The sequence below is a fragment of the Bufo gargarizans genome, chromosome 6, assembly GCF_014858855.1.
Source record: "Bufo gargarizans isolate SCDJY-AF-19 chromosome 6, ASM1485885v1, whole genome shotgun sequence".
Lineage (NCBI taxonomy): Eukaryota > Metazoa > Chordata > Amphibia > Anura > Bufonidae > Bufo > Bufo gargarizans.
Window position 1 is genome coordinate 361,288,870 of NC_058085.1, and position 23,686 is coordinate 361,312,555.

Consider the following 23,686-nt stretch of genomic DNA (forward strand, 5'->3'; position numbering starts at 1 on the left):
TGAACCTACATGACAGCTGAGAGAGGCTAACGAGATGAGAAAACGAAAGCAAAACAAAAGGAACCTCAAGGAAGAGGTTCTGAAGAACGTCTGTCAGAGCTTCTCAGATGTCTGGTGGTGACACCCTGACTGCTTAGCCCATGCAAAGATCTTTATGATAGATAATTACATGCCCTCGTACCTAGACTGTGCGACACCTGAAAACCCTATAATAGTGAGGGGACACGACCACCGGCTCCTTACACTTAATACGGAGGGAGTCAGGGTCACCTAGGATCAAGCCAACAGGAAAACACAAATAAAGGAACAGACTTACTGAGGAACCAGCAGTTGCAGCATCTAGCAGTGAGCACAATCCAGGAAATTGCATAAACCGCAAAGTGATGCAGTATGGGAGGGGATATAAAGGGATGCAATCAGTGCAACTAGATGACAGCTGAGAGAGGGAAACGAGATGACAAAACAAAACTAAAACAAAAGAACCTCAAGCAAGAGGTACTGAAGAACGTCTGTCAGAGCTTCTCAGAGATCTGGCGGTGACAACAGGCTAACATATGGCGATGTCCGCCGGCACCATATTCTTTTACATTGTGAAGAACTTTGACCCATGACAGTGTAGCATTTGTTTACCAGTTTTGCTGCGTTACCTCAGCTACACAAAGTGACATACGCTATTGGAGCAAATAATTTCTACTGGTGTGATATACCAGTTGTCCCCCCGAAAAACTGATTGAAGCAGGGGTGTTATATACCAATTATATACTTTATATATAGTGCATTTGGGTAGTGCAGCATTGGTTTGCGGTTTTGCTGTGTTACCTCAGCTACAGATAGTGACAAACACCATTGGAACAAATAATTTCTACTGGCGTAATATACCAGTTGCCCCCCCAAAAAAATGATTGAAGTAGGGGTGTTATATACCAGTTGCATACTTTCTATATAGTGCATTTGGGTAGTGCAGCATTTGTTAGCGGTTTTGCTGCGTTTCCTCAGCTACAGATAGTGACAAACGCTATTGGAACAAATAATTTCTACTAAACTGATATACCAGTTGCCCACCCAAAAAAACTGATTGATATACCTTTTTCCACAAATACTGCTCTTCTATAGGGACTTTTGTCACATGGTCATTTTGAAAATGACAGGCAGAGAAAGAGTCAGGCCATTCCACAGGGATGGTAGAGGTAGGGCAGGTGCACCAGGCCGGAGCCTAAGTGAGAAGTTGCAAAAGGTGCGTGCGATTACGTCAAAGGACACACCAGACTTAGTTGAGTGGCTCACTCAGCTTTCCACTTCTGCACCCTCCTCATCCTCTCTATCTGCGCCCTCTTTACTCTCTGATGTGTGGATTCCCAAAGACACCACCACCATATTCCCTCCGCTCGAGTCAGAGGAAATATTTTCCCATCCATTACAAGACCTTACCGATACGCAGCCATTCTTGGCATCGGATCAGGAAGAGGAGGTATCAACCGTCGCCACCCAGCAGTCTGACGACAGTACCCAGATCAGCCCAAGGAGGGTGATCCCTGCTGTTGCTGCCTACTCCGAGATCTCTAATGTCAGTGGTGGTGAAGGGGATGATGATGACGTGTCGATGGACGTCACATGGGTGCCCACAAGAGAGGAAGTGTAGGGGAGTTCAGAGGGAGAGACGGACCAGCAGATAGGGAGGAGTAGGAGGAGAAGCAGGCAGAACTTACAGTGTATAGGAGGCAAAAAGCAGACTGCTAATGTATTTGGAACGAGCCATCTACCGTGCGTGGTCACATTGGGCGCTCCCAGGATGCTGGCACATGGCTTCGCAGTGTGGGATTTTTTTTATGTGTCCTCTTCTGACAATAGTGTTGCGGTAAGCCTAACACTCACCTAGGGACACCGCCTTAAGAAGGCACCTAGCCTCCCATCACCGAACCCAGTGGGAGCAACACCGTCAACCCACAAAGACACACTCCTGGTGCTCCACGTCCTGCCTCTTCTCCTTCTCCTCTCTCCCCCTATTTCTCCTCCACTCCATCTTTCACCATGCCGTTGTCGCATTCATCTGGCAAAAAGTAGGCTTCTGTGGCCCAAATGTTCGAGTGAAAAAAGATGATGACGCCGGATAACCCTCTTGCCCTATGGCTGACCGCTGGCTTATCGGAACTGAAAGCCCGCCAACTACTGCCATATAAACTGATGGACTAGGAGGCCGTTAGTAAATTTGTGGCCATTGGAACATCGCAATAAAAGGTCCCCGGAAGGAAATATTTCTCCCAGAAGTGCATCCCAGAGCTATATGGCCACGTTCAGCGACAAGTGAATGTATCTCTGGCACACAGTGTCGGTGCCAAGATACATCTGACCACAGACACGTGATCTAGCAAACACGGGCAGGGAAGGTACATAACTTTTACTGGCCACTGGGTGAACCTTCTGACGGCCGTCAAGCATGCAACCCGTGGCATTCGTGTGGATTTGGTGTTACTGCCACAGATTGCATGCAGGCCTGCCTCTTCTTCTTCTTCCCCTACTCCATCCTCCGTCCCCTCCTCGGCTGACTCCTCCTTTTCCGCTGCTACCGCCTCTTCCGCTGCACCTACCAAGCTCCCTAGAACCTATTCAATGTGCCAAGTGAGACGTTGCCATGCTGTGCTGCGGCTGTTGTGCCTGGAAGCCAAGATCCACACCTGCACTCCTTTCAGCTTTGCGGTCACAGACCGATCAGTGGCTAACCCTGCTCAATTTGATAGTTGATAAAGTGGTGAAGTGGTGTGCGACAATGGTGAAAATCTGCTGAGCGTGCTGAAACAGGGAAAAATGACACATGTGCCGTGCGATGCACACATCCTGAACTTAGTCATGCAGTGATTCATTGCTAAATACCCCGGGGTCCAGGACGTCTTGCGGCAGGCCAGGAAAATCTCTGGCCATTTAAAAAGATTTTTCACGGCCATGGCTCGCCTTGCTGATGTTCAGCGACGACACCACCTGCCTGGCAGACGTCTGATTTGTGACTGCCCGACGCGCTGAAACTCCACCTTCTATATGCTTGATAGCCTGATCCAGCAGAAAAGTGCAGTTAACGACTACCTGTACGAACTTTGCGGCAGGACAGGTTCTGGGGAGCTTGTTTTTTTTTCACCGTGCCAGTGGCTGCTCATGCACAATGCATGCAGACTTCTGCGGCCATTTGACGAGATCACCAAACTGGTCAGTCACAGCAAGGGCACCATCAGTGACATCATTTCTGGAGTGCGCATTGCGTTGTGTCATTGATCAAGCCGTCACGGAGCAGGAGCAGGAAGATGAGGAAGTCACAATGCTGGATGAATTCCAAGGGATGACTACTCCATCTAAGACAAGTCAACAGGAGTCTGAAGAGGAGTCAGAGGAGGATGGTGCCGGGGCGGAGGAGGAGCAAGAAGAGCATGCTTCAAACATTTCTGGGATCCCTGGTGTTGTCCGTGGCTGGGGGGGAGACCGAGGATGACATTATCCTGGATGAAGAGCAGAAGCCAGTCCACTTCACCGCTTCCAGTTTAGTGCAAAAGGGGGCCTTCATGCTCCAGTGTTTGAAGAGGGACCCCTGTATAAAAAAGCATAAAGGGCAGGGACCAGTACTGGGTGGCAACAAACTTAGGCCCCCAGTACAAACACAAAATGGACATGTTACCAGCATCACAGAGGGCTGTCAGAATGCAGCACTTCCAGGCCTTGCTTCGGGAAATGCTACATTCTGCTTTTGCGGGCGCTGGCAGAGGAATTTCCACTCACAGAGAAACAGTTGCGGGTACCAACCCAACAGCGCATGCAAGAAGAGGGCGGTTTGAAGATGTGTTGGTCACTTCGGATATGAGATCATTCTTGCAGCCAACCCATTGAGAGCCGCCCTCAAGATCCAGCCTCAGGGAACGACTAGACTGACAGGTGTCCGACTACATCGGGTTAACAGCCGATGTGGACGCTCTAAGAAGCGAGGAACCCCTAGACTACTGGGTGTGTTTCAACTATTATCATTAGTTTTTTTTTTTCAAAATGGGGATTTCATTATCCATGTATTTAATCCAATTTTATAATTTTAGTTCTTTTATGTATTTCACCTCTATTTGTACTGGTCTTTAGTAAAATTGATATCCATTGACTGTGTAATCCACCTTCAGCCACTTACTTACTTGTTCTTTTTTGTATGCTGAATGCATAATTTTGGGGCCTGTAGTACACTGGCCTGTTGGAAAATTGATATCCAATGACCGTGTAATCTACCTTCAGCCACTTACTTACTTGTTCTTTTATGTACGATGAATGCATAATTTTTAGGGCCTGTAGTACACTGGCCTGCTGGAAATTTGATATCCAATGACCGTGTTATCTTCCTCCAGCCACATACATGTCCTTCTAAAAAAATTAGCATATTGTGATAAAGTTCATTATTTTCTGTAATGTACTGATAAACATTAGACTTTCATATATTTTAGATTCATTACACACCAACTGAAGTAGTTCAAGCTTTTTATTGTTTTAATATTGATGATTTTGGCATACAGCTCATGAAAACCCAAATTTCCTATCTAAAAAAATTTGCATATTTCATCCGACTAATAAAAGAAAAGTGTTTTTAATACAAAAAAAGTCAACCTTCAAATAATTATGTTCAGTTATGCACTCAATATTCGGTCGGGAATCCTTTTGCAGAAATGACTGCTTCAATCAGCCTGTGGCACTGCTGAGGTGTTATGGAGGCCCAGGATGCTTCGATAGCGTCCTTAAGCTCATCCAGAGTGTTGGGTCTTGCGTCTCCCAACTTTCTCTTCCCAATATCCCACAGATTCTCTATGGGGTTCAGGTCAGGAGAGTTGGCAGGCCAATTGAGCACAGTAATACCATGGTCAGTAAACCATTTACCAGTGGTTTTGGCACTGTGAGCAGGTGCCAGGTAGTGCTGAAAAATGAAATCTTCATCTCCATAAAGCTTTTCAGCAGATGGAAGCATGAAGTGCTCCAAAATCTCCTGATAGCTAGCTGCATTGACCCTGCCCTTGATAAAACACAGTGGCCCAACACCAGCAGCTGACATGGCACCCCAGACCATCACTGACTGTGGGTACTTGACACTGGACTTCAGGCATTTTGGCATTTCCCTCTCCCCAGTCTTCCTCCAGACTCTGGCACCTTGATTTCCGAATGACATGCAAAATTTGCTTTCATCCGAAAAAAGTACTTTGGACCACTGAGCAACAGTCCAGTGCTGCTTCTCTGTAGCCCAGGTCAGGCGCTTCTGCCGCTGTTTCTGGTTCAAAAGTGGCTTGACCTGGGGAATGCGGCACCTGTAGCCCATTTCCTGCACACGCCTGTACACGGTGGCTCTGGATGTTTCTTCTCCAGACTCAGTCCACTGCTTCCGCAGGTCCCCCAAGGTCTGGAATCAGTCCTTCTCCACAATCTTCCTCAGGGTCCGGTCACCTCTTCTCGTTGTGCAGCGTTTTCTGCCACACTTTTTCCTTCCCACAGACTTCCCATTGAGGTGCCTTGATACAGCACTCTGGGAACAGCCTATTCATTCAGAAATTTCTTTCTGTGTCTTACCCTCTTGCTTGAGGGTGTCAATGATGGCCTTCTGGACAGCAGTCAGGTCGGCAGTCTTACCCATGATTGCGGTTTTGAGTAATGAACCAGGCTGGGAGTTTTTAAAAGCCTCAGGAATCTTTTGCAGGTGTTTAGAGTTAATTAGTTGATTCAGATGATTAGGTTAATAGCTCGTTTAGAGAACCTTTTCATGATATGCTAATTTTTTGAGATAGGAATTTTGGGTTTTCATGAGCTGTATGCCAAAATCATCAATATTAAAACAATAAAAGGCTTGAACTACTTCAGTTGGTGTGTAATGAATCTAAAATATATGAAAGTCTAATGTTTAGCAGTACATTACAGAAAATAATGAACTTTATCACAATATGCTAATTTTTTTAGAAGGACCTGTACTTACTTGTTCTTTTATGTACGCTGAATGAATAATTGTGGCGGCCTTGGAGAAATTCAACACCAGTGACGACCACGTGTTATCGAATTTTGTCATGGAACCATGAACCAGACGTACAACAAGAGATAAGTGGAAATAAGAAGGCTTTACTGAAAATCAAGCTGTAAGGCAAAAGTCCAAACGGATGGCTAAACCGAAGCAGGGTCTTGCGAAGCCAGAGGTCAGGAACCAGAAGGGTAGTCAGACGAAGCCTGGATCAGGAACCAGCAGGGTAGTCAGACGAAGCCTGGATCAGGAACCAGCAGGGTAGTCAGACGAAGCCAGGATCAGGAACCAGAAGCAGCAGCAGTCTTAGAAGCATGTGAACACAGGAGGACCAAGCAAGGAACTGAAGCCACAGACCTCCTATATATATGAGCTAGGCATCCAGCTCCTCCCAGTGGGAAGGAGAAGCCGCAGGGTGGGAGGCTACAAGAAACCCAGAAACCAAGATGGCCGCCAGCACATGTCAAACGAAGGAGAACAGCAAGAAGGTAAGACCATGACAGTACCTCCCCCTCAAGGGCCCCTCCTCCGCGGAGTAAAAAACGGTTTCTGAGGGAAGCGTGCATGGAAGGCTCGGAGCAAGGCAGGAGCATGGACATCTGCGGAGGGAACCCAGGAACGCTCCTCTGGACCATAACCACGCCAATGGACCAAAAACTGCACCCGACCGCGGACCAGGCGTGAGTCCAGGATATTGCTCACCTCATACTCCTCACGATTGCCCACTTGGACCAGACGAGGCCGAGGAACCGAGGAAGTGAAACGATTACACACCAGTGGCTTCAACAGGGAGACATGAAACACGTTGGAGATCCGCATGCCAGGAGGAAGCGCAAGGGCATAGGCTACCGGGTTTACCCTGTGAAGCACTCGGAAGGGACCAACAAAGCGAGGCGCCAGCTTGGGAGTGGGCACTCGAAGGTTGAGGTTGCGGGTGGACAACCATACGCGGTCTCCGACCTGGTAGGAAGGAGCGGGCGCTCGTCTGCGATCAGCCTGGAGTCTCTGGCGCTGCGCAGAGACCTCAAGGGACCTCTGGATCTGTACCCAAGAAGCACGTAGGACGGAAAGGTGATCCTCCACAACCGGAATATCCTGGGGAGAGATGACCTCCGGTAACACGGCAGGTTGGAACCCATAATTGGCCATGAAGGGAGACGTCCCAGAGGAAGAGTTCACCGCCGTGTTCCTGGCAAACTCAGCCCAAGGCAGGAGGTCAACCCAATTGTCTTGGTGATCGGAGACATAGCAACGAAGGAATTGCTCCAAGGCCTGATTGGATCGTTCTGCGGCCCCATTGGACTGAGGGTGGTAGGCCGAGGAGAAAGAGAGATGAATCCCCAACTGGGAGCAAAAGGCGCGCCAGAACCTGGACACAAACTGACTCCCCCGATCCGACACAATCTCCTTGGGCAAACCGTGCAACCGGAAGACCTCCCTGGCAAAAAATGAGGCCAACTCTTGTGCAGAGGGTAACTTCTTGAGAGGAACACAGTGGCACATTTTGGAAAACCGATCCACAATCATGAGAATGACCGTATGGCCTCGGGATGCAGGGAGGTCCACAATGAAATCCATCCCCAGGTGTGACCATGGACGCTCCCCGGTGGCTATGGGTTGCAAAAGGCCCAACGGAAGGTGCCGAGGGGACTTACTCTGGGCACAAACGGAGCATGCCGCTACGTATGCGGCGATGTCGGAACGTAGAGAAGGCCACAGAACAGACGTGAAACAGCCCAGGACAGCTGATTCTTTCCAGGATGCCCCGTGGTCTTGGAGTTATGATAGGTTCGCAACAACCGAGTGCGCAACTCCTCAGGCACAGAGGGAGCACCAGATTGAGCCGCCAAAATCTGCTCACCCAGGGGAGAGGTCAGGCTGGTGCGAATGGCGGCCAGGATCTGATTCGGAGGTATGACCGAAGTCGGAATCGACTCCTCCCCGGACAGCTCGGAGTACTGCCGTGATAAGGCATCCGCTCTGATGTTCTTGGAACCGGGTAGGTAGGAGACCACGTAATTAAAACGTGACAAGAACAGAGCCCATCTGGCCTGACGTGGTGTCAATCTCTTGGCCTCAGAGAGGTAGGTCAGATTCTTGTGGTCCGTCAGGATGAGAACCGGAACCACCGAGCCCTCGAGCAAGTGCCTCCATTCTTTAAGGGCCTGCACGATGGCCAATAGCTCCCTGTCACCAATCTGATAGTTGCACTCCGCGGAAGACAGTTTCCGGGAGTAAAACCCACAAGGAAGCAGAGGACCCTCTGGTGTTCTACGCTGAGACAGAAGGGCGCCTACTCCCGTCTCAGACGCGTCCACCTCGAGGACAAAAGGCAACCCAGGGTTGGGATGCGACAGAATCGGAGCCGACACAAAGGCGGACTTTAGAGCCTCAAAAGCTCGGATGGCCTCGAGCGGCCAGACCTGGGGATTACTGCCCTTCCTGGTCAGATCCGTGAGAGGCTTGGCTAGCATGGAAAAGTCCCTGATGAACTTCCGATAATAATTGACGAAGCCCAAAAAGCGCTGCAGGGCACGAAGACCACTGGGCTGGGGCCACTGTAAGACAGCCGAAACCTTCTCAGGATCCATGGAGAACCCCTCAGCGGAAATGATGTAACCTAAGAAGGTTACCTGGGATCGGTGAAATTCGCATTTCTCAAGCTTACCGAACAGCTTGTTCTCTCGTAGCCGTTGCAACACTCGTCTGACATCCAGAATGTGGGCCTCCATGGATTCAGAATATACCAAGATGTCATCCAAATAGACCACCACACACTGCTGCAACAGGTCACGGAAAACATTGTTGATGAATTCCTGGAAGACTGCGGGCGCATTGCACAACCCAAAGGGCATAACCAAGGATTCATAATGACCGGTCCTGGTGTTAAACGCGGTCTTCCACTCATCGCCCGCCTTGATCCTTACCAGGTTATATGCCGCCCTCAGGTCGAGTTTGGTAAAGACCGTGGCCCCTTTGAGGCGATCGAACAGCTCGGAAATCAAGGGTATCGGGTAAGCGTTCTTGATCGTGATGCGATTGAGACCCCTGTAATCGATGCAAGGCCTCAACTCACCGCCCTTCTTTTTCACAAAGAAAAATCCAGCCCCTGCCGGGGACGAGGATTTGCGAATGTGTCCGCGTGAAAGCGCCTCCCTCACGTACTCCTCCATGGCCTCATTCTCCGCTACCGACAGTGGATAGACTTTGCCATGAGGAGGAACGGCACCAGATTGTAACTCTATGGCACAATCGTATGGGCGGTGCGGAGGTAGGGCAACCGCACGCACCTTATCGAATACATCCCGGTACTCCTCGTATTCAGGAGGCAACAGAGAGTCCGAGGAAGTACACAGCAACTTGACAGGCCCATGGATGCAACTAGCCCCACACTGCGGTGACCACGAGAGGATCTCGGCCAATCTCCAATCGAAAGTCGGATTATGCTTCTGGAGCCAGGGGTACCCCAAGACCACCGAGTAGTGTGGAGACGAAATAACCTGGAGACAGACCGACTCTCTGTGAACGGCACCAATGGCCATCCCCACTGGAAGGGTCTCCTGAGTCACGTGTGGCGGCAGAAGGGGTCTGCCGTCTATCGCCTCAAGAGCCAGTGGGGAACCTCGAGGCTGCAGAGGAATGGAATTGGCGGCAGCGAACACACTATCAATGAACAAACCACCAGCACCAGAGTCCACCAACGCCTGGGTCGTCACCAAGCCCCCGACCCAGGAGAGGACAACAGTAATCAGTGGTTTGTCAACACTCCACCCAAGATCTGCCCCCGACAGGATCTCAGGTGCGAGCGTTTCCCGGACGGTTCGGGCATGCCAACCGAAAATGCCCACCGAGACCACAGTACATGCATCGGCCCTCGCGTCTCCGGAGTACCCTCTCCCCCTCGGACAGGCGAGCAAACCCCAACTGCATGGGTTCACCCCCAGACAAGTCATCCCCAGGAGGCGTGGGAGGAGAGGGAGGCACGGGTGGGACAGCAAACGTAGGCGCCAATCTGTTAGAAGACCTCCGCAGGCTCTCCTTAAAGGAAGGTCTCTCCCTGAGCCTGGTGTCAATCAAAATCAGGAAAGAAATAAGAGACTCGAGCTCCACTGGTAGGTCCTTAGCTGCAACCTCATCCTTCAAGGCATCCGAGAGACCATGAGAGAAAGCAGCGACCAGAGCCTCATTATTCCAGCCCACCTCTGCTGCCAGGGTACAAAACTCAATGGCGTATTCAGCTACGGATCGTGAACCCTGTCTGATGGACATAAGGAGCTTCGCAGCAGAGGCAGCACGAGCCGGCACATCGAATACCTTCCGAAGAGAAGCAACAAAACCGGAAAACTCGGCAACCACCGGATTGTTGTTCTCCCATAAAGGGCTGGCCCAGGCCAAGGCCTTGTCCGAGAGCAGCGAGATCAAGAAGCCCACCTTTGATCTCTCAGTAGGAAAGGCATGTGGCAGCAACTCGAAATAAATGCCCACCTGGTTAAGGAAACCTTGGCACTGAGTTGGCTCTCCCCCAAAGCGCTGTGGAAGGGGGGCAGAACCGGTCATACCCCGAAACACCGCAGGCGCAGCAACAGGTGTCGGGGTAGACTCTGGCGCAACAACCGGAGCGGCAGTCTTAGAAGCATGTGAACACAGGAGGACCAAGCAAGGAACTGAAGCCACAGACCTCCTATATATATGAGCTAGGCATCCAGCTCCTCCCAGTGGGAAGGAGAAGCCGCAGGGTGGGAGGCTACAAGAAACCCAGAAACCAAGATGGCCGCCAGCACATGTCAAACGAAGGAGAACAGCAAGAAGGTAAGACCATGACAAATTTCAAGTATTATCATTAGGGTTTTATTTTTCAAGAGTGGGGATTTCATTAGCCATGTTTTTAATCCATATTAATATTTTTAGTTTTTTAAACATATGTATTTGACCTGTATTTGCACTGGCCTGCAGTAAAATTGATATCCATTGACCGTGTAATATACCTCCGGCCACATAATCATTTGATCTTTTCTGTCAGGTGAATGCCTATTGTTTGGAGCCTGTAGTCCAGTGGCCTACAGTAAAATTTTTATCCATTGACCACATAATGTACCTCGATCCACATAATCATCATTTCTTTTATGTGAGGTGAATGCCTAATTTTTAAGGCCCGTACTCTCATGGCCGAAAATACCCGTACTCTCATGGCCGAAAATAAGAAATTTCTAGGCTCCAACAGGGCACATTTCAGAGAATTTCCCTTTAAGACGCATAAAAATGTTCCCTGATTAAGATACATACTTTTTCGTTTGAATTTTTGTCATTGATACCCCTCTAGTATAACACTGTCCATGTTGTGGAACTATTTGTGCACTTCTACTAAGTATTTGGTGGCTGCAAATATGAGCTGAAGGTTTTTCAGGTTCGCCTGCCTTTAAAGTGAATGGCGCCCGGTGCGGACTTGCGGTTTGTGAACATTTGATCGTGTTCGTGTGATTGTGTTGATTTTCATAGAGTGACACTGACATTTATAGCTATAGGCAAACACATGGTTAACACTGTTAACAAATGGCATGTTTTCAAAAATCACTGCACCATCGCACTTGTTATGCTATTTAAAAAAATATATAAATAAAAAAACGCTCTTCATCAGGAAAATATGTTCAAATACACATGATGTTATCAGAAAAAACGTTGTCTTGTTCAAAATAAGCATTAAAAAAATTATGTCCTAATGGCAGCTGAAGCTTGCCCATGTTTATACATGCAATTACAGTAGTCTCAGAAGACACAGTCACTTTTTCTGAAGAAGTGTCCAAAAATTATACCTTAATGGAGACAAATGCCTTCCCCTGTTTATATATACACACATGTTAATGTCAGAAGAAACATTTGCTTGTTTGGAAAAATTCTCCCTTTTGTTTGGGAGCAGAAGCAGTACAGCAGATGTGGGAAGGGTAGGGTAATAGTGGCATGTGGCAGCAATAGTAGTAGCAGCAGTAGCAGCACAGCATGGAACAGACAAGACAGTAGACGTGTGTGGCTATGTAAGGGTAGCAGTAGTGGTGACCATTACAGCCATACAATAGTGAATATGATGGTGACCAGTGTCAGCAATGATAGATTTATTCCTCTGTCTCAGCTAGAGGTGTGTGAAAATCCTCCTAGAGTCACGCTTCATTCATTTTGAGAAAAGTAAACTTTTGTACACTGCCATAGAATGACTTTGTCAGTTTAGGTTTGCAATGCCTCCTGCAGACTTAAAAACCCTGAGCTGACAGTAGAGGCTGGACAAGATAGTACAGCGAGAGCAGGTTGGGCCAGTTCCGGTCACTGTTCCCAATCTGCCTGCCCAGAAGTCCATGAGGTCAGGGATTGGTGCTATATGCTGGAGAAAAGCCACGGTCAGGGCTGGTGTTCCCATATAGGCAAGGGGGGCAATTGCCCACCACCCGACAGCAGCTGGTCCCGAGCCTTTTATTTTATTTTTGTGAGGCCTCGTGCTGGAGGGGGCCTCGCTTCGGCTCCGAAAAGGGGGCCCGTGGTGGCGGCAGGTCACAGGGAGATGAACACTTCGTGGAAGCGTTCATCTCCATATTCATCTGTATCGCCGTCCTCAGGACAGCGATACAGATGTCTGTGCTGTGGAGTAGGGGAGGGAGAGGCAGCTCCCTTCCCTGTTCCACTGATAGGCTGCCAGCACAAGGCCCGCAGCCTATCCGAGGTGGGTGCAGGTGGCGTGATGACGTCATTGTGCCCCCTGAGCCGTACAGCGCAGGACACAGGCCGGAAGAGGCCTGCATTGCATTGCTGTGTGATGGAGGGATGTATAAGTGTTTTTTTTATACCAGACTTTTACTGCCACATGGGGGCGCGGGAGGCACTTGATATTGGCACATGGGGGTGGGGGGGTTGGCACTTGATAATGGCACATGGGGGGAGTGGGAGGCACTTGATACTGGCACATGGGGGTGGGATTTGGCATTTGATACTAGCATATGGGGGGATCGAGAGGCACTCGATACTGGCACATGGCGGTGTGGTGGGGGTTTGGCACTTGATGCTGGCACATGGGGGGTCGGCACTTGATACTGGCACATGGGGGGGTTGGCACTTGATACTGGCACATGGGGGGGTTTGGCACTTGATATTGGCACATGGGGGGTTGGAACTTGATACTGGCACATGGGGGGATTTGGCACTTGATATTGGCACATGGGGGAGGCACTTGATACTGACACATGGGGGGAAGAGAAGCACATGTTACTGTCACATGGGGGGGTTTGGCACTTGTTACTGGCACATGGGGGGCATGGAGAGGCACTTGTTACTGGCACATGGGGGGTTGGCACTTGTTACTGGCAAATGGGGGGGGCATGGAGAGGCACTTGTTACTAGCACATGGGGGGCATGGAGAGGCACTTGTTACTGGCACATGGGGGGTGGAAGAGAGGCGCTTGATACTGGCACATTATTATAGGGCACTATGGGGGCTTCTACAGAGGGCACAAAGAAGGGCTATTTTATTTTGGGGGGTTCTGTGTGGTACTAGTATTATCAGGGGTATTATCTGTTTCTGCAGTATAGTATTGGGGAGCACAGCGGCACAGTATTGGGGGTAGTTGGATGATTTGTCCAGAAGATGGGAGGATGATGGAAAAGTAGTAAACTAAGATTTTTTTTGTTGTTGTTAAACTGCAGAAATGGAAAATGGCGACAAAATGGTGGTCTGGTCTGAAGGTTCTGAAAGGAGAAGACGAGGACAGAGAACATCTACATCAAAGGAGACATCACTGGATGTAAGAGTTATGGGGTGCTGTATTTCTGTAGTGATGGGGGGGACGTTAAAGTCAGCAAGGGGGGGGGGGCCTTATTGTTTTCCCCTAGAACTGGCCCTGGCCACAGTTCAGGTAGAACTGAACCTGGTTGTTCAAGAAATATGTTTCTATTTGCTGATTTGCATCCACCTGGTGCGGTAAATGAAAAAAAAAATGCTTTGTCATGCTCATGAGACTGAACTGGATGCTGCTACTTTTGCTATTTGTGATAGCAAAGACATAAGAGGAGGGGGTGGGAGAGACTCTGCGATGGGAGAAATGGGTCTCCTGTCAGACCTGTTCTCCAAAAGCTGCGTCAAGCTGTGTACACAGTGTATTATGGCAATACAGCAATTTGGCCTCCCTTTCAACAACAGCAAATAACTTCCCCACTTTGCTATGATAGCGAAAACATGGCTATCTAGTAATTATCAGATTGTTTGATGTTAACAATACATTTGTCAGTTAGTGTTGAGGTAATTGAAGTATCAGAAGTGGACTTCGATCCCAACTTCAGAAAAAATTTGATTAGTCACAAAGCCGAATTCCATCATCCTTCGTGATAACGAATTAATTTTTCCTAAAATGGTGACTGAAAATAAAAAAATATAGTCACCTCAACCACTTGCTCACAGAGAGGCCGTCTGTTCCCATATTAATTGAACAAAACCTGCCAAAGGACCTGCGGATAGCGCGATGACCACACCACGTGTTCACACTGGGCACATGGTGACACCATCAGCGTAATCACGTAATGACCTTAGCAACTTGTTCAGGTGGGAGTTAAGCTTGCACATCATCGATTGGTGGGTGTGTAGAGTTGATTACATTGGCCTCACATGATCGATGGCTGATGGCGGAGCGGAGTAGGAGTAGTCTGAGTGTGAGAAGCAGTACTCTAAATGATGTTGATAAGGACGCATCTGAATGCAGACTCGCTGCCGCAAAGTAGACAGGGAGAAGGAGGACAGTCTTGTTACGATTGCATTGGAACCACTAATGTGTTAAAATGGCCCTAGTGCCTACATTTGTGTTTTAATGCCCACAGCTTATTTTTACTCTGCAGATCTTCCACATGGCAGTGCCTTTGTCTACCAGCACTGTAGAGAAAAACTTTAAGAAGGTGTTGCCCAGCCACATAAAATGTATTTTTGAAAACTGATTACAATGCCACAAAATGAAGTAATGATATCATTCTGATCCAGTGCTGCTTCGTTTCCGCTGCTTCCTGTATTCTAGCTGGTCTCTGTACTTCCAAGTCAGTGCCAACCCAGACATGTGACTGCTGCAACCAGTGGGAAGCGAGCGGCGGGAATCAGTAAGGTATCACAACATTTATTATTTTATCACATTCTAAGCAGGTCATAAATAAAAAACTATGGGGTACATTTATTAATACTGGCATTTTAGATGCCGGTCTTAATAAAGCCCTATAGCTAGCGGAGGATTTGCCAAAGTTATGAAGGGGCGCCGACCTCTCCATAACTTTTGAGCATCCAGCACCAGTTCAAAATGTCTTACATTTAGACAATTTTCTAAGCCTAAAACAGAGATTTTTAGAGAAATGAGACGGAACTGCTGCCCCGTTAATTTCCCCGCCAACGCCACACCTACAATTTTATACCTGGCGTCAGCGGGTAGAAGTCGCAGATAGCGGTGAAACTAACTGTTGCTCCGCCATCTGCGCCTGAAATACATCTAATATAGGCATATTTCAGTATAACATGTCCCTGTATGGCTAAACAACCCTATTAATTTTGAACTCTGATCTAGGGTTTGAATCTATTTTGCAGTCTAAAATGGGTTTTGATGCTTAACGTGGGTTTTGGAACCAAACATTTTCTATTTCTGTAGCTGCATCTTTGGCCACTTTTATTTTGGCAGTACAGCATTTTGTGGAACAGCAATGCGGCACATGGCTCAGCAGCAGGCACAATATTGGTGGAAGCTACAGAATGAAGGAATTAAAGGGGACTGCTAAACTGGCGGTTTCTTTGGTATAGAGGGTGGGGATGGACTGCGGAAGCAACAAGTCACATGTGTAACCTGAATCTCCTGGACCCTAATGTAAAATCTGTAACAGGCCTCATCTACGATGGGCCATTTATTAAAGGGCTTCTGTCACCCCACTAAAGTGTTTTTTTTTTTGTTGGGCTAGTTACATTCGTTATAGTGCGATATATGAGAATATAATGTTGTTACTTACTTTCATGCGGCCGTTTCTTGAGAAAACAAAGTTTTATAATATGCAAATCCGGTCTCTACCAGCAAGTAGGGCGTCTACTTGCTGGTAGCCGCCGCAAAAAACCGCCCCCTCTTCGTGTTGATTGACAGGGCCAGCCGTGATCTCCTCCTCCGGCCGGCCCTGTCAGTATTTCAAAAATCGCGCCTCTGTTCATTCGGCGCAGGCGCTCTCAGAACTCCCTCAGTGCGCCTGCGCCGATGACGTCTTCTCTTTCGGTGATGTCATCGGCGCAGGCACACTGAGGGAGTTCTGAGGAGACGAACCTCCTCATCTCAGAGCGCCTGCGCCGAATGAACAGAGGCGCGCGATTTTTGAAATACTGACAGGGGCCGGCTGGAGGAGGAGATCACGGCTGGCCCTGTCAATCAACACGACGAGGGGGCGGTTTTTTGCGGCGGCTACCAGCAAGTAGACGCCCTACTTGCTGGTAGAGACCTGATTTGCATATAATAAAACTTCGTTTTCTTAAGAAACGGCCGCATGAAAGTAAGTAACACCATTATATTCTCATATATCGCACTATAACGAATGTAACTAGCCCAAAAAAAAATAATCACTTTAGTGGGGTGACAGAAGCCCTTTAATACTGGTGTCTTCTTATATAGGTTAGGGGGTGGCACACCCTGGCAATAGATACCTGCTGCAGTAAAGTCTGCAGTCTTTAGGAGAAATCATCTTGATGGTCTGGACCAAACTGAGAAGAAAAGGAAAGTAAACACAAAACAGTTGAGATGCCACCTGTGAGTCAGTGGATTTACATTGGTTATGCCGTGACTTTTAAAATATGTTTAAATCTCTTTATTAGAAAGTAAGGTCACTCTAAATTGATTTGAGGAAGGGGCAAATGGGGTGTGGGTTTACAATTTGTCTAGTCTGCCTAGGGTACCAAAATACCTTGTCCCTGGTCTCCCTGTGAGAGAGGTCACAATAATGCCTCTGCACTTTAAAATCAGCCTCATGAGTATTTCTACATATGAAACTGCTGATCTGAAGAAGGAGAGAAGAGCGACACTAACCACAGACGTTTTAGCCAGTTAAAATGCTTGTAATTCATAGTGACTTGTCATAGGATGCAAGTAGACAAGCATCTGAGTAAGCGGGGGGAGTGCAGGCTAGTTGTAAGCACAATGCTGCGGTGTTACTTCAGTAAAATGGGGGATCCCTCTGTCTTTCACCTCCTGGTGGGAATGATGGCAGTTCAGATAAGACTACTTTCACACTAGCGACAGGACGGATCCAACAGGCTGTTCACCCTGTCGGATCCGTACTGCCGCTATTTCGCTGCGCCGCAGGACTGCCGCTCCGTCCCCATTGACTATAATGGGGATAGGGTGGAGCTCTGATGCAGCACGGCAGTGCACGAAGAGAGGCCGCTGGATTAAAAAGTCGGACATGCAGTACTTTTAGTCCGGCGGCCTCTCGCCGTGCACTGCCATGCTGCGCCGGAGCTCCGCCCCATCCCCATTATATTCAATGGGGATGGCGCGGCGGTCTGGTGGCACGGCAAAATAGCGGCAGGATGGATCCGACAGGGAGAACAGCCTGTCAGATGCGTCCTTCCGCTAGTGTGAAAGTACCCTAATGTGACAGATCCTTCAGTACTATCTCAATAAATCAGCAGAGTGAGTGAACGAGAATTTGTCAGGGGGGTGGAGGTTGTGAAAAGTAATGACAATGTTCCTAACCCTATATTAGGTTATCTGGATGTCGATATGATGAGGCGCTATAATGTAATTCATCAGGCATGTGGAGATCAGAGGTCACTTTTGTCTCCTTGTGCAGTGTCTGGCAGCTTCTATCTATCTATCTTGCTAATTGTATCTATTACATTGGTATATACTGCACCTGTGTGTGTTATTATATGCAGGTAGTTACATTGCCTATAGCTCCCTGCTTGCCATTCTCTCTGTAATACCCCTTTCTACCCAGAAACACTAATGACATACCACTTTAAGTTTCCACACAATAAAAATGTGGAAACTTCATTTCTAGTATAGCAAGCTTCAAGGGTGATGTGGAGTGGTGTGGAGTGGTAGTACTCACAGTTCGGGCATGCCATCGGCCATGCAGTGATAGGAAGGACACACCTTTCTTCCCTTCGGGGAATACCCTGGTGCTGGGGTTTCCTTGATGGTGAAAAATTGTTAGGTGCAAGGCTGGGCCCTTGGCAGCTGAAGATGATGTTGGTGCAGTGTGCAGGAAATAATGAGGCCAGGTTAACAGCAGAATGGTTCTTTATTGAAAAATTTAATTCAGATGCATTGTCACAGTTCTCAGTAAGCATGGACTGGCAGTTCCTACACAAGTACGATTTTCACAGTTCTCACTGGTTACACGACTGCAGCATTAGTTAGCAGGCCTGTTTTTTTCTCTGAAGAAATATTTCTCACACTCTACTTTTCTCTCAAGCTTAAGCATCACGAAATAGGGGTGCAACACTTCTACTATGCAACTACGGGGCAGGCATCAGTGTCAGACTAAGCTCTGCACCAGTGGCGGACACAGACAGCAGAGGGCCCCTGTGCAAGGAATGTACACCCCCAAACTACACATACAAATATGCATTATTGGGACATCAACACAATTCTACCATTTTTGGCTCTATACACCACTACAATCGATTTGAAACGAACAAGATGTGCTTTAACTGCAGACTGTCAGCTTTAATTTGTGGGTATTTGCATCCAAATCAGATGAATGGTGTAGGAATTACAACAGTTTGCATATGTGCCTCTCACTTTTTGGGGGCCAAAAGTAATGGGACAATTGGCTTCTCAGCTGTTCCATGGCCAGGTGTGTGTTCTTCTCTCAAGATGAGATCCAAAGAGCTGTCACTATTAGTGAAGTAAGCCATCATTAGGCTGAAAAAACAAAGCAAACCCATCAGAGAGATAGCAAAAACATTAGGCGTGGCCAAAACGCTCCAAAAATGTTTGGAACATTCTTAAAAAGAAGGTATGCATTGGTGAGCTCAGCAACACCAAAAGACTCGGAAAACCACGGAAAACAACTGTGGTGGATGACTGAAGAATTCTTTCCCTGGTGAAGAAAACACCCTTCACAACAGTTAACCAGATCAAGAACACTCTCCAGGAGGTAGGTGTATGTGTGTCAAAGTCAACAATCAAGAGAAGACTTCACCAGAGTGAATACAGAGGGTTCACCACAAGATGTAAACCATTGGCGAGTCTCAAAAACAGGAAGGCCAGATTAGAGTTTGCCAAACAACATCTAAAAAAGCCTGGAGATAAAAATTTGAGAACAATGTATGAACACTTGATTTTTTCAAAAATAATGTAATCTTCGTTGCTCAACAATTAAAAGAATTTTTATTGTAGCTATTAGGGCTCTTTCACACTTGCGTTGTCCGGATCCGTCGTGTACTTCATTTGCCGGATTTACACGCTGGATTTGGAAAAACACGTGAGAACGCATCATTTTTTCTTTCCGGATGCGTCTTTCCAGCTTTTTTGCCAAGATACTGATCCGGAAATTCTGAAGCCAACATTAACGTTTTTTTTCCGGATCCGTACGGATCCGTCATCCGGATCCGTCGAAATAGCAGATCCGTCGTGTACTGATGAGCGGATCCGGTATGTAAATTAATTCTTTATCAGAAATGAATTCTTATCACAAAATTTATAGTTGTACAACTATAAAATATGCAAATATTTTGGTCTATAAAAAGTAAACCTAAGTGACTAGCTCAGATTCTGCTTAGGATTGTCGCCAGGATGATGCCTGAACAAGAGTTTGCTTTCAAAGCCCTGATCTTGGTTTCAAGATGGAGGAAACAAGAGCGAGATAGACATCAGCGTCGTCTTCGTCGGTATTGTGTTCATCCAATATCATCAGCACGGATTACTGAAGGAGCATTTGAAGTCCTGTACCCGGAGTTACGTCATTATCCCGAAAAATGTAATAACTATTTCCGCATGAATATGGCTACCTTTGTTGAGCTCCTAGACCGAGTATCACCGAGACTGGCAAGAATGGATATGTTTTTCCGCAGGAGTGTGTCACCAACAGAACGACTCATGTTGACCATCCGGTAAGATAATGACATATAGATATATTAATTTTAATTATTTCTATGTGTTGTTTAGTATTTAGATTTCAGTTACAATTTTTATAGCAGCTATATTAATCTGTCTGTATTTTATATAAATATTACTGGCAGTAAATATATATTGATCCTTTCAAGTATAGAAAAAATTTAATCATTAAAAGGATATTTATGATAATTATAGTCATACAGGCCATATCAAGTTTTACAAATCCATAATATATAATTTTTCTGTATTTAACATTAATAATCTAATATTTAATTTTTTTCAGCTTTCTGGCTACAGGTGACAGTTTCACCTCGCTACACTATCATTTTCGGCTCGGAATTTCAACTATTTCAACAATTGTCAAAGAAACCTGTCAAGTTTTATGAGAGCAACTGCATGAGGAGTTTATACCTACTCCCAATCGGCAGAGATGGCTACAAATTGAAAAAATAATTTCACGAGGTGTGTCAATTTCCGCATTGTGTCGGCGCAGTGGACGGAAAACATATCCGTATAATAAAGCCGCCAGGTACCGGATCTGAATTTTTAAATTATAAAAAATATTTTTCAATTGTTTTAATGGCCATCGCTGATGCTGAGTACTGGTTTGTGGCAGTTGATATTGGTGCATATGGCCGCACCAATGATTCCATGATTTTCAAAAACTCTTTCATGGGACGGAGCGTGTACAATAGGCAATTTGACTTTCCACCTCCTGAACCCATGTCTGGAACCAACAGTCTACCACTGCCATACGTATTGGTGGGTGATGAAGCTTTCCAAATGTCTGGAAACCTGATAAAACCCTACTCCAGCCGTGGATTGGATGCCACCAAACGCAATTTTAATTATCGATTAACAAGGGCACGAAGACAGTGAAAACTGTAATGGTAAACTGCCAGTTTAATAGGGTTTGTCAGACAATTAAAGAAATTAGCACCAGATGCCAGATTAACACCAATAACTGGGAGGTATCTGAAAGTGTTCTCTAATTTTGATCAGTGTTCCTTTTAAAACAACTCATCAAAGTTTTTTATACTGTGCTTCAGAATATATGTAACTCATGAAATATGCTTAAAATACTGCTCTTTTACAGTGATGAGCGGCAGGGGCAATAATGAAATTCAAGATATTTCACAAATATTTTGTAGAATATTCATCATATATTAGGAAATTCTAGATTATATTCTTGATTGCGAAAATCAGCATTGTAATATTCGCCTAATGCGCGCAAAATACAGGCGTGGGTCACTTATGCTAAATTTTTCAAGCTGGTATAAGTTTCCTGAGGCTGGACAAAATGGTTGGCACGGCAGAACAATAGAATAGCTTTATATGCAGATAGAGTGCTCCAATATATTTGCGCTCGTGAATTTTCGGCAATAGTAAGGTGGGGGCAGCTTTTCTATTGGTTGCTAGGGGTGTTGCTAAGCTGTGACAAAGCCTTCTCATTGGCCCACAAGCTATAAAAAGGGAAGGATGATCACCTGATGTGTACTGTGTTAAAAATATTAAAATAAACGAATATTCGATTTTACGAATATATAGCGCTATATTCTAAATTTTCGCGAATTCTCGAAGTGCCGATATTCGCGATTAAAATTTGCTATTCGAATATTCGCCCTCAACACTACTCTTTTACTCCTTTCTGGATATTTTTTTGAAACTTGGATACTTTTGAAATTAAGTAAGTAATAGATAGACAGACGGATACATTTCCTGAATAAAGGACATATTATGTCCACGTGTGTGCTTTGTTCTGTAAGTTGGTGAAGCCACACGTACTGTAACTAACATCCTGGTGCTGACAGAGCATGTAATCCATGTCAAATTCTGTAATTAGAAACCAGGACAATGGACAGAGTACAATACTGTAAGGGATAATGCTTTCAAGAAATAGCTTGTACTCAATGGAACTTTGTAGTCATGAAAAAAATCATTCAGAATGGAAAGTCTTCCACAAGTAATTTTTTCCAGAAAGACTGGTTGTACCAGTACTACATCTTTGACTAAAGATCTGTAAACTATGTCTTAATGACTGATCCTGACAACCAACAAGCTCTAATAGCAAAAGACGCTCTTACTAAAATCATCATATGACCCTGACTCACATAGTCCATGACAGCTAGCATGTTATATCACTAGGTTGTATCAGAAAAATACATCACAGAATGAACCTGTTGACTGTTTAAATTAGGTTTCTTTTCTTTACCATAATGTTCAACTGTAAGGGTACGTTCACAAGACAAATCTGCCTACAAACTTTTTTCATGTGGTTTTTGTCACTACCAGCGCTGGCAAACGCGATTCTCTGCGTACCTGCTGGCCTCCGGTTGCCAGGGAGATAGTCTTATCTTTCACATCGGGTATTCTAACCTCATAGCTTACGTCACTGCGGGGGGCCACTTGACCAGGAAATGTCGGGTATTTAAAACAGGCAATCTGTTGGTCACAGATTGGTTCTTGGCTTCTGCCTGACATATTTGGACCTGGACTTGACTGCTCGTGTACGACCTTGGCTTGGTATTGTTTAGTGATCTGCTTTCTTATTAGGCTTCATTGTTCTCTCTTGGGTTTGATCTGGTACTTTTGACTCTGAGTACTTAGGTTCTGGATTTTTCACTTGTTCCTTCCACCTCGTGACAATTGTGATGCATGGACACGCACAGAGCTGTTTTTTTTATTTTTCCAATTTTAATGGGAGATTCAGGGGCCTAGACTGTTGGTGCACCTCAGCTTCTCAAGCCCTCCCCCGCCCTTCCTCAGTGCCCTTCATTTGCATGAAGAACCTTCTCGGGAAGGTGACAACCAATTTTCACAAGACAGGTATCAATTCAATCAACAGGAACAACCCTAGCAGGCAGTTTGTATGGTTTAATAAAGTCTGCCGACTAGGAAAAATAGATTGCATTGACAAAAACAGATTGCATTGACCATCTCCAGTAGGTAAGAGGAAGGAAGCGTACTGACCTAGAGAGAGAATGTTACATCAGACCTGTAAAATATCTATGTTCCATCCAGGTAAAATGCATTTTAATGCCAACCCCTCCATCTATAAAACAACCTTCTTTATCCATTATGAAATTGGAATACAGGTATATATTAGTCGATTTCCACAATGCAGCTATTAGCAGCCTGGCTGCCACATGAAGAAGTCTCATCAGAGATTTTTGAACTGGATTTAGATAACCCGGCAATAGCTGGATGGACAAAAATTATGCTAGGGTTGTCTAGGGCCTTGATAATAGGGAAAGGTTCCGGACGGGGTCACCCTTTCAGGACGATGACTCCGTATCAGGAGGTCATCAGGGTGTACTAGCCAGATCAGGGCATACTAGAGACAGTATAGGACCCCTAGCCCCGTCTTTGCACATGCATTGAATGATCATGACCTTTGATGTGACAGCAAGTACCCTCAAGTACAGGAATATATGAGCCTTCATTGAGTGGATACATGTCTGTGCTACATTCGCATGGCACAATTCAACTAGACCGGTAATATCCACCCATTTTTTACCAGTCTGACTTAAGACACACCCTCCATAGGGTTGTTGTAAGTACACATACCTGTTGCTAGCAG